Raw genomic sequence first — 17,548 nt, forward strand, 5'->3', positions numbered from 1 at the left:
GTTTCTATTCAATTACAATTCAGTATGAATAGTTATGCACACGTACATAACAGAAAATGCACAGAATAGTAAGTCATGCATTCAGCTGAAACGAGTGTACTATTGGATTTTCCCCAAACGTACTATTTGCTCACTTCATGTAACCATTTATAATAGACATTCCATATGATATCGAGTAGACTGCAGCAAGTTTTATGTGTGTGCTACTGAATTTGGTAAAGTTACTCTAAGCAGTATCACCCTTTGATCATAATGTTATTCCAGTGTTTCAAAGCAATACAAAGCTAAAGGCTGTTTAACATTGAATGCACTGTAGTAGGTTCTTGAATTCAACATCAGTTTATCTAGCCCATTGCGGTGGGTATTATTCATTGTGTTTCTATTCAATTACAATTCACTCTAAATAATGTACATGTACATAACAGAAAATGCACAGAATAGTAAGTGATGCATTCAGCTGAAACGAGTGTACTATTGGATTTTCCGCAAAATTCCTATTTGCTCACTTCATGTAACCATTTATAATAGACATCCCATATGATATCGAGTCGTCTGCAGCAAGTTTTATGTGTGTGCTACTGCATTTGATAAAGTTACACAAAACAATATCACCAGTGGATCACAATGTTATTCCAGTGTTTCAAAGCAATACAAAGCTAAAGGCTGTTTAACATTGAATGCACTGTAGTAGGTTCTTGAATTCAACATCAGTTTATCTAGCCCATTGCGGTGGGTATTATTCATTGTGTTTCTATTCAATTACAATTCACTCTAAATAGTTATGTACATGTACATAACAGAAAATGCACAGAATAGTAAGTGATGCATTCAGCTGAAACGAGTGTACTATTGGATTTTCCCCAAAATTACTATTTGCTCACTTCATGTAACCATTTATATTAGACATCCCATATGATATCTAGTAGTCTGCAGCAAGTTTTATGTGTGTGCTACTGAATTTGATAAAGTTACACAAAGCAATATCACCAGTGGATCATAATGTTATTCCAGTGTTTCAAAGCAATACAAAGCTAAAGGCTGTTTAACATTGAATGCACTGTAGTAGATTCTTCAATTCAACATCAGTTTATCTAGTCCGTTGCTGTGAGTATTATTGATTGTGTTTCTATTCAATTACAATTCACTCTAAATAGTTCTGCACATGTACATAAAAAAAGATGCACAGAATAGTCACTAAAGCTTTCAGCTGAAAGGAGTGGACTATTGAATTTTCTCCAAAATTACTATGTGCTCTCTTCATGTAACCACTTATAATTTACTTTCCAAATGATATCGAGTTGTCAGCAGCAGATATTATGTGGTTGCTACTGAATTTGGTGAAGTTACACTAAGCAATATACCCAGTTGCTCATAATGCTTCTCCAGAGTTTCATAGCCATACAATGCTAAAGGATGTTCAAAAGTTAATGCAATGTGGAAGGTTCTTGAATTCAACTTGATTTTATGTACTCCTTTGCGCAGATTATTTTTCATTCTGTTTCTATTCAATTACAATTCACTATGAATAGTTATGCACACGTACATAACAGAAAATGCACAGAATAGTAAGTCATGCATTCAGCTGAAACGAGTGTACTATTGGATTTTCCCCAAACGTACTATTTGCTCACTTCATGTAACCATTTATAATAGACATTCCATATGATATCGAGTAGTCTGCAGCAAGTTTTATGTGTGTGCTACTGAATTTGGTAAAGTTACTCTAAGCAGTATCACCCTTTGATCATAATGTTATTCCAGTGTTTCAAAGCAATACAAAGCTAAAGGCTGTTTATAATTAAATGCACTGTAGTTGGTTCTTGAATTCAACATCAGTTTATCTAGTCCATTGCTGTAAGTATTATTCATTGTGTTTCTATTCAATTACAATTCACTCTAAATAGTTATGCACATGTACATAATAAAAAATGCACAGAATAGTCAGTAAAGCTTTCAGCTGAAAGGTGTGCTCTATTGAATTTTCTACAAAATTACTGTGTGCTCTCTTCATGTAACCACTTATAAATTACTTTCCAAATGTTATCGAGCTGTCAGCAGCAGACATTATGTGGGTGCTACTGAATTTGGTGAAGTTACACTAAGCAATATACCCAGTTGCTCATAATGCTTCTCCAGAGTTTCATAGCTATACAATGCTAAAGGCTGTTCAAAAGTGAATGCAATGTGGAAGGTTCTTGAATTCAACTTGATTTTATGTACTCCTTTGCGCTGATTATTTTTCATTCTGTTTCTATTCAATTACAATTCACTATGAATAGTTATGCACACGTACATAACAGAAAATGCAGAGAATAGTAAGTAATGCATTCAGCTGAAACGAGTGTACTATTGGATTTTCCGCAAAATTCCTATTTGCTCACTTCATGTAACCATTTATAATAGACATCCCATATGATATCGAGTCGTCTGCAGCAAGTTTTATGTGTGTGCTACTGCATTTGATAAAGTTACACAAAACAATATCACCAGTGGATCACAATGTTATTCCAGTGTTTCAAAGCAATACAAAGCTAAAGGCTGTTTAACATTGAATGCACTGTAGTAGGTTCTTGAATTCAACGTCAGTTTATCTAGTCCATTGCGGTGGGTATTATTCATTGTGTTTCTATTCAATTACAATTCACTCTAAATAGTTATGTACATGTACATAACAGAAAATGCACAGAATAGTAAGTGATGCATTCAGCTGAAACGAGTGTACTATTGGATTTTCCCCAAAATTACTATTTGCTCACTTCATGTAACCATTTATATTAGACATCCCATATGATATCGAGTAGTCTGCAGCAAGTTTTATGTGTATGCTACTGAATTTGATAAAGTTACACAAAGCAATATCACCAGTGGATCATAATGTTATTCCAGTGTTTCAAAGCAATACAAAGCTAAAGGCTGTTTAACATTGAATGCACTGTAGTAGATTCTTGAATTCAACATCAGTTTATCTAGTCCGTTGCTGTGAGTATTATTGATTGTGTTTCTATTCAATTACAATTCACTCTAAATAGTTATGCACATGTACATAATAAAAAATGCACAGAATAGTCAGTAAAGCTTTCAGCTGAAAGGAGTGGACTATTGAATTTTCTACAAAATTACTGTGTGCTCTCTTCATGTAACCACTTATAAATTACTTTCCAAATGTTATCGATCTGTCAGCAGCAGATATTATGTGGGTGCTACTGAATTTGGTGAAGTTACACTAAGCAATATACCCAGTTGCTCATAATGCTTCTCCAGAGTTTCATAGCTATACAATGCTAAAGGCTGTTCAAAAGTGAATGCAATGTGGAAGGTTCTTGAATTCAACTTGATTTTATGTACTCCTTTGCGCTGATTATTTTTCATTCTGTTTCTATTCAATTACAATTCACTATGAATAGTTATGCACACGTACATAACAGAAAATGCACAGAATAGTAAGTAATGCATTCAGCTGAAACGAGTGTACTATTGGATTTTCCCCAAAATTACTATTTGCTCACTTCATGTAACCATTTATAATAGACATTCCATATGATATCGAGTAGTCTGCAGCAAGTTTTGTTTGTCCTACTGAATTTGGTAAAGTTACACTAAGCAGTATCACCAGTGGCTCATAATGTTATTCCAGTGTTTCAAAGCAATACAAAGCTAAAGTCTGTTTAACATTGAATGCACTGTAGTAGGTTCTTGAATTCAACATCAGTTTATCTAGTCCATTGATGTGGGTATTATTCATTGTGTTTCTATTCAATTACAATTCACTCTAAATAGTAATGCACATGTACATAACAGCAAATGCACAGAATAGTAAGTAATGCATTCAGCTGAAACGAGTGTACTGTTGGATTTTCCCCAAAATTACTATATGCACACCATGTAACCATTTATAGTAGACATTCGATATGATATCGAGTAGTCTGCAGCAAGTTTTATGTGTGTGCTATTGAATTTGGTAAAGTTACACAAAGCAATATCACCAGTGGATCATAATGTTATTCCAGTGTTTCAAAGCAATACAAAGCTAAAGGCTGTTTAACATTGAATGCACTGTAGTAGATTCTTGAATTCAACATCAGTTTATCTAGTCCATTGCTGTGGGTTTTATTCATTGTGTTTCTATTCAATTACAATTCACTCTACATAGTTATGCACATGTATATAATAAAAAATGCAGAGAATAGTCAGTAATGCTTTCAGCTGAAAGGAGTGGACTATTGAATTTTCTACAAAATTACTGTGTGCTCTCTTCATGTAACCACTTATAATTTACTTTCCAAATGATATCGAGTTGTCAGCAGCAGATATTATGTGGGTGCTACTGAATTTGGTGAAGTTACACTAAGCAATATACCCAGTTGCTCATAATGCTTCTCCAGAGTTTCATAACTATACAATGCTAAAGGCTGTTCAAAAGTGAATGCAATGTGGAAGGTTCTTGAATTCAACTTGATTTTATGTACTCCTTTGCGCTGATTATTTATCATTCTGTTTCTATTCAATTACAATTCAGTATGAATAGTTATGCACACGTACATAACAGAAAATGCACAGAATAGTAAGTCATGCATTCAGCTGAAACGAGTGTACTATTGGATTTTCCCCAAACGTACTACTTGCTCACTTCATGTAACCATTTATAATAGACATTCCATATGATATCGAGTAGTCTGCAGCAAGTTTTATGTGTGTGCTACTGAATTTGGTAAAGTTACTCTAAGCAGTATCACCCTTTGATCATAATGTTATTCCAGTGTTTCAAAGCAATACAAAGCTAAAGGCTGTTTAACATTGAATGCACTGTAGTAGGTTCTTGAATTCAACATCAGTTTATCTAGCCCATTGCGGTGGGTATTATTCATTGTGTTTCTATTCAATTACAATTCACTCTAAATAGTTATGTACATGTACATAACAGAAAATGCACAGAATAGTAAGTGATGCATTCAGCTGAAACGAGTGTACTATTGGATTTTCCCCAAAATTACTATTTGCTCACTTCATGTAACCATTTATATTAGACATCCCATATGATATCTAGTAGTCTGCAGCAAGTTTTATGTGTGTGCTACTGAATTTGATAAAGTTACACAAAGCAATATCACCAGTGGATCATAATGTTATTCCAGTGTTTCAAAGCAATACAAAGCTAAAGGCTGTTTAACATTGAATGCACTGTAGTAGATTCTTCAATTCAACATCAGTTTATCTAGTCCGTTGCTGTGAGTATTATTGATTGTGTTTCTATTCAATTACAATTCACTCTAAATAGTTCTGCACATGTACATAAAAAAAGATGCACAGAATAGTCACTAAAGCTTTCAGCTGAAAGGAGTGGACTATTGAATTTTCTCCAAAATTACTATGTGCTCTCTTCATGTAACCACTTATAATTTACTTTTCCAAATGATATCGAGTTGTCAGCAGCAGATATTATGTGGTTGCTACTGAATTTGATAAAGTTACACAAAGCAATATCACCAGTGGATCATAATGTTATTCCAGTGTTTCAAAGCAATACAAAGCTAAAGGCTGTTTAACATTGAATGCACTGTAGTAGATTCTTGAATTCAACATCAGTTTATCTAGTCCATTGCTGTGGGTATTATTCATTGTGTTTCTATTCAATTACAATTCACTCTACATAGTTATGCACATGTATATAATAAAAAATGCACAGAATAGTTAGTAATGCTTTCAGCTGAAAGGAGTGGACTATTGAATTTTCTACAAAATTACTGTGTGCTCTCTTCATGTAACCACTTATAATTTACTTTCCAAATGATATCGAGTTGTCAGCAGCAGATATTATGTGGGTGCTACTGAATTTGGTGAAGTTACACTAAGCAATATACCCAGTTGCTCATAATGCTTCTCCAGAGTTTCATAACTATACAATGCTAAAGGCTGTTCAAAAGTGAATGCAATGTGGAAGGTTCTTGAATTCAACTTGATTTTATGTACTCCTTTGCGCTGATTATTTATCATTCTGTTTCTATTCAATTACAATTCAGTATGAATAGTTATGCACACGTACATAACAGAAAATGCACAGAATAGTAAGTCATGCATTCAGCTGAAACGAGTGTACTATTGGATTTTCCCCAAACGTACTATTTGCTCACTTCATGTAACCATTTATAATAGACATTCCATATGATATCGAGTAGTCTGCAGCAAGTTTTATGTGTGTGCTACTGAATTTGGTAAAGTTACTCTAAGCAGTATCACCCTTTGATCATAATGTTATTCCAGTGTTTCAAAGCAATACAAAGCTAAAGGCTGTTTAACATTGAATGCACTGTAGTAGGTTCTTGAATTCAACATCAGTTTATCTAGCCCATTGCGGTGGGTATTATTCATTGTGTTTCTATTCAATTACAATTCACTCTAAATAGTTATGTACATGTACATAACAGAAAATGCACAGAATAGTAAGTGATGCATTCAGCTGAAACGAGTGTACTATTGGATTTTCCCCAAAATTACTATTTGCTCACTTCATGTAACCATTTATATTAGACATCCCATATGATATCTAGTAGTCTGCAGCAAGTTTTATGTGTGTGCTACTGAATTTGATAAAGTTACACAAAGCAATATCACCAGTGGATCATAATGTTATTCCAGTGTTTCAAAGCAATACAAAGCTAAAGGCTGTTTAACATTGAATGCACTGTAGTAGATTCTTCAATTCAACATCAGTTTATCTAGTCCGTTGCTGTGAGTATTATTGATTGTGTTTCTATTCAATTACAATTCACTCTAAATAGTTCTGCACATGTACATAAAAAAAGATGCACAGAATAGTCACTAAAGCTTTCAGCTGAAAGGAGTGGACTATTGAATTTTCTCCAAAATTACTATGTGCTCTCTTCATGTAACCACTTATAATTTACTTTTCCAAATGATATCGAGTTGTCAGCAGCAGATATTATGTGGTTGCTACTGAATTTGGTGAAGTTACACTAAGCAATATACCCAGTTGCTCATAATGCTTCTCCAGAGTTTCATAGCCATACAATGCTAAAGGATGTTCAAAAGTTAATGCAATGTGGAAGGTTCTTGAATTCAACTTGATTTTATGTACTCCTTTGCGCAGATTATTTTTCATTCTGTTTCTATTCAATTACAATTCACTATGAATAGTTATGCACACGTACATAACAGAAAATGCACAGAATAGTAAGTCATGCATTCAGCTGAAACGAGTGTACTATTGGATTTTCCCCAAACGTACTATTTGCTCACTTCATGTAACCATTTATAATAGACATTCCATATGATATCGAGTAGTCTGCAGCAAGTTTTATGTGTGTGCTACTGAATTTGGTAAAGTTACTCTAAGCAGTATCACCCTTTGATCATAATGTTATTCCAGTGTTTCAAAGCAATACAAAGCTAAAGGCTGTTTAACATTGAATGCACTGTAGTAGGTTCTTGAATTCAACATCAGTTTATCTAGCCCATTGCGGTGGGTATTATTCATTGTGTTTCTATTCAATTACAATTCACTCTAAATAGTTATGTACATGTACATAACAGAAAATGCACAGAATAGTAAGTGATGCATTCAGCTGAAACGAGTGTACTATTGGATTTTCCCCAAAATTACTATTTGCTCACTTCATGTAACCATTTATATTAGACATCCCATATGATATCTAGTAGTCTGCAGCAAGTTTTATGTGTGTGCTACTGAATTTGATAAAGTTACACAAAGCAATATCACCAGTGGATCATAATGTTATTCCAGTGTTTCAAAGCAATACAAAGCTAAAGGCTGTTTAACATTGAATGCACTGTAGTAGATTCTTCAATTCAACATCAGTTTATCTAGTCCATTGCTGTGGTTATTATTCATTGTGTTTCTATTCAATTACAATTCACTCTACATAGTTATGCACATGTATATAATAAAAAATGCACAGAATAGTCAGTAATGCTTTCAGCTGAAAGGAGTGGACTATTGAATTTTCTACAAAATTACTGTGTGCTCTCTTCATGTAACCACTTATAATTTACTTTCCAAATGATATCGAGTTGTCAGCAGCAGATATTATGTGGGTGCTACTGAATTTGGTGAAGTTACACTAAGCAATATACCCAGTTGCTCATAATGCTTCTCCACAGTTTCATAGCTATACAATGCTAAAGGCTGTTCAAAAGTGAATGCAATGTGGAAGGTTCTTGAATTCAACTTGATTTTATGTACTCCTTTGCGCTGATTATTTATCATTCTGTTTCTATTCAATTACAATTCAGTATGAATAGTTATGCACACGTACATAACAGAAAATGCACAGAATAGTAAGTCATGCATTCAGCTGAAACGAGTGTACTATTGGATTTTCCCCAAACGTACTATTTGCTCACTTCATGTAACCATTTATAATAGACATTCCATATGATATCGAGTAGTCTGCAGCAAGTTTTATGTGTGTGCTACTGAATTTGGTAAAGTTACTCTAAGCAGTATCACCCTTTGATCATAATGTTATTCCAGTGTTTCAAAGCAATACAAAGCTAAAGGCTGTTTAACATTGAATGCACTGTAGTAGGTTCTTGAATTCAACATCAGTTTATCTAGCCCATTGCGGTGGGTATTATTCATTGTGTTTCTATTCAATTACAATTCACTCTAAATAGTTATGTACATGTACATAACAGAAAATGCACAGAATAGTAAGTGATGCATTCAGCTGAAACGAGTGTACTATTGGATTTTCCCCAAAATTACTATTTGCTCACTTCATGTAACCATTTATATTAGACATCCCATATGATATCTAGTAGTCTGCAGCAAGTTTTATGTGTGTGCTACTGAATTTGATAAAGTTACACAAAGCAATATCACCAGTGGATCATAATGTTATTCCAGTGTTTCAAAGCAATACAAAGCTAAAGGCTGTTTAACATTGAATGCACTGTAGTAGATTCTTCAATTCAACATCAGTTTATCTAGTCCGTTGCTGTGAGTATTATTGATTGTGTTTCTATTCAATTACAATTCACTCTAAATAGTTCTGCACATGTACATAAAAAAAGATGCACAGAATAGTCACTAAAGCTTTCAGCTGAAAGGAGTGGACTATTGAATTTTCTCCAAAATTACTATGTGCTCTCTTCATGTAACCACTTATAATTTACTTTTCCAAATGATATCGAGTTGTCAGCAGCAGATATTATGTGGTTGCTACTGAATTTGGTGAAGTTACACTAAGCAATATACCCAGTTGCTCATAATGCTTCTCCAGAGTTTCATAGCCATACAATGCTAAAGGATGTTCAAAAGTTAATGCAATGTGGAAGGTTCTTGAATTCAACTTGATTTTATGTACTCCTTTGCGCAGATTATTTTTCATTCTGTTTCTATTCAATTACAATTCACTATGAATAGTTATGCACACGTACATAACAGAAAATGCACAGAATAGTAAGTCATGCATTCAGCTGAAACGAGTGTACTATTGGATTTTCCCCAAACGTACTATTTGCTCACTTCATGTAACCATTTATAATAGACATTCCATATGATATCGAGTAGTCTGCAGCAAGTTTTATGTGTGTGCTACTGAATTTGGTAAAGTTACTCTAAGCAGTATCACCCTTTGATCATAATGTTATTCCAGTGTTTCAAAGCAATACAAAGCTAAAGGCTGTTTAACATTGAATGCACTGTAGTAGGTTCTTGAATTCAACGTCAGTTTATCTAGTCCATTGCGGTGGGTATTATTCATTGTGTTTCTATTCAATTACAATTCACTCTAAATAGTTATGTACATGTACATAACAGAAAATGCACAGAATAGTAAGTGATGCATTCAGCTGAAACGAGTGTACTATTGGATTTTCCCCAAAATTACTATTTGCTCACTTCATGTAACCATTTATATTAGACATCCCATATGATATCGAGTAGTCTGCAGCAAGTTTTATGTGTGTGCTACTGAATTTGATAAAGTTACACAAAGCAATATCACCAGTGGATCATAATGTTATTCCAGTGTTTCAAAGCAATACAAAGCTAAAGGCTGTTTAACATTGAATGCACTGTAGTAGATTCTTGAATTCAACATCAGTTTATCTAGTCCGTTGCTGTGAGTATTATTGATTGTGTTTCTATTCAATTACAATTCACTCTAAATAGTTATGCACATGTACATAATAAAAAATGCACAGAATAGTCAGTAAAGCTTTCAGCTGAAAGGAGTGGACTATTGAATTTTCTCCAAAATTACTGTGTGCTCTCTTCATGTAACCACTTATAAATTACTTTCCAAATGTTATCGAGCTGTCAGCAGCAGATATTATGTGGGTGCTACTGAATTTGGTGAAGTTACACTAAGCAATATACCCAGTTGCTCATAATGCTTCTCCAGAGTTTCATAACTATACAATGCTAAAGGCTGTTCAAAAGTTAATGCAATGTGGAAGGTTCTTGAATTCAACTTGATTTTATGTACTCCTTTGCGCAGATTATTTTTCATTCTGTTTCTATTCAATTACAATTCACTATGAATAGTTATGCACACGTACATAACAGAAAATGCACAGAATAGTAAGTCATGCATTCAGCTGAAACGAGTGTACTATTGGATTTTCCCCAAACGTACTATTTGCTCACTTCATGTAACCATTTATAATAGACATTCCATATGATATCGAGTAGTCTGCAGCAAGTTTTATGTGTGTGCTACTGAATTTGGTAAAGTTACTCTAAGCAGTATCACCCTTTGATCATAATGTTATTCCAGTGTTTCAAAGCAATACAAAGCTAAAGGCTGTTTAACATTGAATGCACTGTAGTAGGTTCTTGAATTCAACGTCAGTTTATCTAGTCCATTGCGGTGGGTATTATTCATTGTGTTTCTATTCAATTACAATTCACTCTAAATAGTTATGTACATGTACATAACAGAAAATGCACAGAATAGTAAGTGATGCATTCAGCTGAAACGAGTGTACTATTGGATTTTCCCCAAAATTACTATTTGCTCACTTCATGTAACCATTTATATTAGACATCCCATATGATATCGAGTAGTCTGCAGCAAGTTTTATGTGTGTGCTACTGAATTTGATAAAGTTACACAAAGCAATATCACCAGTGGATCATAATGTTATTCCAGTGTTTCAAAGCAATACAAAGCTAAAGGCTGTTTAACATTGAATGCACTGTAGTAGATTCTTGAATTCAACATCAGTTTATCTAGTCCGTTGCTGTGAGTATTATTGATTGTGTTTCTATTCAATTACAATTCACTCTAAATAGTTATGCACATGTACATAATAAAAAATGCACAGAATAGTCAGTAAAGCTTTCAGCTGAAAGGAGTGGACTATTGAATTTTCTCCAAAATTACTGTGTGCTCTCTTCATGTAACCACTTATAAATTACTTTCCAAATGTTATCGAGCTGTCAGCAGCAGATATTATGTGGGTGCTACTGAATTTGGTGAAGTTACACTAAGCAATATACCCAGTTGCTCATAATGCTTCTCCAGAGTTTCATAACTATACAATGCTAAAGGCTGTTCAAAAGTTAATGCAATGTGGAAGGTTCTTGAATTCAACTTGATTTTATGTACTCCTTTGCGCAGATTATTTTTCATTCTGTTTCTATTCAATTACAATTCACTATGAATAGTTATGCACACGTACATAACAGAAAATGCACAGAATAGTAAGTCATGCATTCAGCTGAAACGAGTGTACTATTGGATTTTCCCCAAACGTACTATTTGCTCACTTCATGTAACCATTTATAATAGACATTCCATATGATATCGAGTAGTCTGCAGCAAGTTTTATGTGTGTGCTACTGAATTTGGTAAAGTTACTCTAAGCAGTATCACCCTTTGATCATAATGTTATTCCAGTGTTTCAAAGCAATACAAAGCTAAAGGCTGTTTAACATTGAATGCACTGTAGTAGGTTCTTGAATTCAACGTCAGTTTATCTAGTCCATTGCGGTGGGTATTATTCATTGTGTTTCTATTCAATTACAATTCACTCTAAATAGTTATGTACATGTACATAACAGAAAATGCACAGAATAGTAAGTGATGCATTCAGCTGAAACGAGTGTACTATTGGATTTTCCCCAAAATTACTATTTGCTCACTTCATGTAACCATTTATATTAGACATCCCATATGATATCTAGTAGTCTGCAGCAAGTTTTATGTGTGTGCTACTGAATTTGATAAAGTTACACAAAGCAATATCACCAGTGGATCATAATGTTATTCCAGTGTTTCAAAGCAATACAAAGCTAAAGGCTGTTTAACATTGAATGCACTGTAGTAGATTCTTCAATTCAACATCAGTTTATCTAGTCCGTTGCTGTGAGTATTATTGATTGTGTTTCTATTCAATTACAATTCACTCTAAATAGTTCTGCACATGTACATAAAAAAAGATGCACAGAATAGTCACTAAAGCTTTCAGCTGAAAGGAGTGGACTATTGAATTTTCTCCAAAATTACTATGTGCTCTCTTCATGTAACCACTTATAATTTACTTTCCAAATGATATCGAGTTGTCAGCAGCAGATATTATGTGGTTGCTACTGAATTTGGTGAAGTTACACTAAGCAATATACCCAGTTGCTCATAATGCTTCTCCAGAGTTTCATAGCCATACAATGCTAAAGGATGTTCAAAAGTTAATGCAATGTGGAAGGTTCTTGAATTCAACTTGATTTTATGTACTCCTTTGCGCAGATTATTTTTCATTCTGTTTCTATTCAATTACAATTCACTATGAATAGTTATGCACACGTACATAACAGAAAATGCACAGAATAGTAAGTCATGCATTCAGCTGAAACGAGTGTACTATTGGATTTTCCCCAAACGTACTATTTGCTCACTTCATGTAACCATTTATAATAGACATTCCATATGATATCGAGTAGTCTGCAGCAAGTTTTATGTGTGTGCTACTGAATTTGGTAAAGTTACTCTAAGCAGTATCACCCTTTGATCATAATGTTATTCCAGTGTTTCAAAGCAATACAAAGCTAAAGGCTGTTTAACATTGAATGCACTGTAGTAGGTTCTTGAATTCAACGTCAGTTTATCTAGTCCATTGCGGTGGGTATTATTCATTGTGTTTCTATTCAATTACAATTCACTCTAAATAGTTATGTACATGTACATAACAGAAAATGCACAGAATAGTAAGTGATGCATTTAGCTGAAACGAGTGTACTATTGGATTTTCCCCAAAATTACTATTTGCTCACTTCATGTAACCATTTATATTAGACATCCCATATGATATCGAGTAGTCTGCAGCAAGTTTTATGTGTGTGCTACTGAATTTGATAAAGTTACACAAAGCAATATCACCAGTGGATCATAATGTTATTCCAGTGTTTCAAAGCAATACAAAGCTAAAGGCTGTTTAACATTGAATGCACTGTAGTAGATTCTTGAATTCAACATCAGTTTATCTAGTCCGTTGCTGTGAGTATTATTGATTGTGTTTCTATTCAATTACAATTCACTCTAAATAGTTATGCACATGTACATAATAAAAAATGCACAGAATAGTCAGTAAAGCTTTCAGCTGAAAGGAGTGGACTATTGAATTTTCTCCAAAATTACTGTGTGCTCTCTTCATGTAACCACTTATAAATTACTTTCCAAATGTTATCGAGCTGTCAGCAGCAGATATTATGTGGGTGCTACTGAATTTGGTGAAGTTACACTAAGCAATATACCCAGTTGCTCATAATGCTTCTCCAGAGTTTCATAGCCATACAATGCTAAAGGCTGTTCAAAAGTTAATGCAATGTGGAAGGTTCTTGAATTCAACTTGATTTTATGTACTCCTTTGCGCAGATTATTTTTCATTCTGTTTCTATTCAATTACAATTCACTATGAATAGTTATGCACACGTACATAACAGAAAATGCACAGAATAGTAAGTCATGCATTCAGCTGAAACGAGTGTACTATTGGATTTTCCGCAAAATTCCTATTTGCTCACTTCATGTAACCATTTATAATAGACATCCCATATGATATCGAGTCGTCTGCAGCAAGTTTTATGTGTGTGCTACTGCATTTGATAAAGTTACACAAAACAATATCACCAGTGGATCACAATGTTATTCCAGTGTTTCAAAGCAATACAAAGCTAAAGGCTGTTTAACATTGAATGCACTGTAGTAGGTTCTTGAATTCAACATCAGTTTATCTAGCCCATTGCGGTGGGTATTATTCATTGTGTTTCTATTCAATTACAATTCACTCTAAATAGTTATGTACATGTACATAACTGAAAATGCACAGAATAGTAAGTCATGCATTCAGCTGAAACGAGTGTACTATTGGATTTTCCCCAAAATTACTATTTGCTCACTTCATGTAACCATTTATATTAGACATCCCATATGATATCTAGTAGTCTGCAGCAAGTTTTATGTGTGTGCTACTGAATTTGATAAAGTTACACAAAGCAATATCACCAGTGGATCATAATGTTATTCCAGTGTTTCAAAGCAATACAAAGCTAAAGGCTGTTTAACATTGAATGCACTGTAGTAGATTCTTCAATTCAACATCAGTTTATCTAGTCCGTTGCTGTGAGTATTATTGATTGTGTTTCTATTCAATTACAATTCACTCTAAATAGTTCTGCACATGTACATAAAAAAAGATGCACAGAATAGTCACTAAAGCTTTCAGCTGAAAGGAGTGGACTATTGAATTTTCTCCAAAATTACTATGTGCTCTCTTCATGTAACCACTTATAATTTACTTTCCAAATGATATCGAGTTGTCAGCAGCAGATATTATGTGGTTGCTACTGAATTTGGTGAAGTTACACTAAGCAATATACCCAGTTGCTCATAATGCTTCTCCAGAGTTTCATAGCCATACAATGCTAAAGGATGTTCAAAAGTTAATGCAATGTGGAAGGTTCTTGAATTCAACTTGATTTTATGTACTCCTTTGCGCAGATTATTTTTCATTCTGTTTCTATTCAATTACAATTCACTATGAATAGTTATGCACACGTACATAACAGAAAATGCACAGAATAGTAAGTCATGCATTCAGCTGAAACGAGTGTACTATTGGATTTTCCCCAAACGTACTATTTGCTCACTTCATGTAACCATTTATAATAGACATTCCATATGATATCGAGTAGTCTGCAGCAAGTTTTATGTGTGTGCTACTGAATTTGGTAAAGTTACTCTAAGCAGTATCACCCTTTGATCATAATGTTATTCCAGTGTTTCAAAGCAATACAAAGCTAAAGGCTGTTTATAATTAAATGCACTGTAGTTGGTTCTTGAATTCAACATCAGTTTATCTAGTTCATTGCTGTGAGTATTATTCATTGTGTTTCTATTCAATTACAATTCACTCTAAATAGTTATGCACATGTACATAATAAAAAATGCACAGAATAGTCAGTAAAGCTTTCAGCTGAAAGGAGTGCTCTATTGAATTTTCTACAAAATTACTGTGTGCTCTCTTCATGTAACCACTTATAATTTACTTTCCAAATGATATCGAGTTGTCAGCAGCAGATATTATGTGGGTGCTACTGAATTTGGTGAAGTTACACTAAGCAATATACCCAGTTGCTCATAATGCTTCTCCAGAGTTTCATAGCTATACAATGCTAAAGGCTGTTCAAAAGTGAATGCAATGTGGAAGGTTCTTGAATTCAACTTGATTTTATGTACTCCTTTGCGCTGATTATTTTTCATTCTGTTTCTATTCAATTACAATTCACTATGAATAGTTATGCACACGTACATAACAGAAAATGCAGAGAATAGTAAGTAATGCATTCAGCTGAAACGAGTGTACTATTGGATTTTCCGCAAAATTCCTATTTGCTCACTTCATGTAACCATTTATAATAGACATCCCATATGATATCGAGTCGTCTGCAGCAAGTTTTATGTGTGTGCTACTGCATTTGATAAAGTTACACAAAACAATATCACCAGTGGATCACAATGTTATTCCAGTGTTTCAAAGCAATACAAAGCTAAAGGCTGTTTAACATTGAATGCACTGTAGTAGGTTCTTGAATTCAACGTCAGTTTATCTAGTCCATTGCGGTGGGTATTATTCATTGTGTTTCTATTCAATTACAATTCACTCTAAATAGTTATGTACATGTACATAACAGAAAATGCACAGAATAGTAAGTGATGCATTCAGCTGAAACGAGTGTACTATTGGATTTTCCCCAAAATTACTATTTGCTCACTTCATGTAACCATTTATATTAGACATCCCATATGATATCGAATAGTCTGCAGCAAGTTTTATGTGTGTGCTACTGAATTTGATAAAGTTACACAAAGCAATATCACCAGTGGATCATAATGTTATTCCAGTGTTTCAAAGCAATACAAAGCTAAAGGCTGTTTAACATTGAATGCACTGTAGTAGATTCTTGAATTCAACATCAGTTTATCTAGTCCGTTGCTGTGAGTATTATTGATTGTGCTTCTATTCAATTACAATTCACTCTAAATAGTTATGCACATGTACATAATAAAAAATGCACAGAATAGTCAGTAAAGCTTTCAGCTGAAAGGAGTGGACTATTGAATTTTCTCCAAAATTACTGTGTGCTCTCTTCATGTAACCACTTATAAATTACTTTCCAAATGTTATCGAGCTGTCAGCAGCAGATATTATGTGGGTGCTACTGAATTTGGTGAAGTTACACTAAGCAATATACCCAGTTGCTCATAATGCTTCTCCAGAGTTTCATAGCTATACAATGCTAAAGGCTGTTCAAAAGTGAATGCAATGTGGAAGGTTCTTGAATTCAACTTGATTTTATGTACTCCTTTGCGCTGATTATTTTTCATTCTGTTTCTATTCAATTACAATTCACTATGAATAGTTATGCACACGTACATAACAGAAAATGCAGAGAATAGTAAGTAATGCATTCAGCTGAAACGAGTGTACTATTGGATTTTCCGCAAAATTCCTATTTGCTCACTTCATGTAACCATTTATAATAGACATCCCATATGATATCGAGTCGTCTGCAGCAAGTTTTATGTGTGTGCTACTGCATTTGATAAAGTTACACAAAACAATATCACCAGTGGATCACAATGTTATTCCAGTGTTTCAAAGCAATACAAAGCTAAAGGCTGTTTAACATTGAATGCACTGTAGTAGGTTCTTGAATTCAACGTCAGTTTATCTAGTCCATTGCGGTGGGTATTATTCATTGTGTTTCTATTCAATTACAATTCACTCTAAATAGTTATGTACATGTACATAACAGAAAATGCACAGAATAGTAAGTGATGCATTCAGCTGAAACGAGTGTACTATTGGATTTTCCCCAAAATTACTATTTGCTCACTTCATGTAACCATTTATATTAGACATCCCATATGATATCGAATAGTCTGCAGCAAGTTTTATGTGTGTGCTACTGAATTTGATAAAGTTACACAAAGCAATATCACCAGTGGATCATAATGTTATTCCAGTGTTTCAAAGCAATACAAAGCTAAAGGCTGTTTAACAT

The sequence above is a fragment of the Hypanus sabinus genome, chromosome 6 (genome assembly GCF_030144855.1).
Source record: "Hypanus sabinus isolate sHypSab1 chromosome 6, sHypSab1.hap1, whole genome shotgun sequence".
Classification (NCBI taxonomy): domain Eukaryota; kingdom Metazoa; phylum Chordata; class Chondrichthyes; order Myliobatiformes; family Dasyatidae; genus Hypanus; species Hypanus sabinus.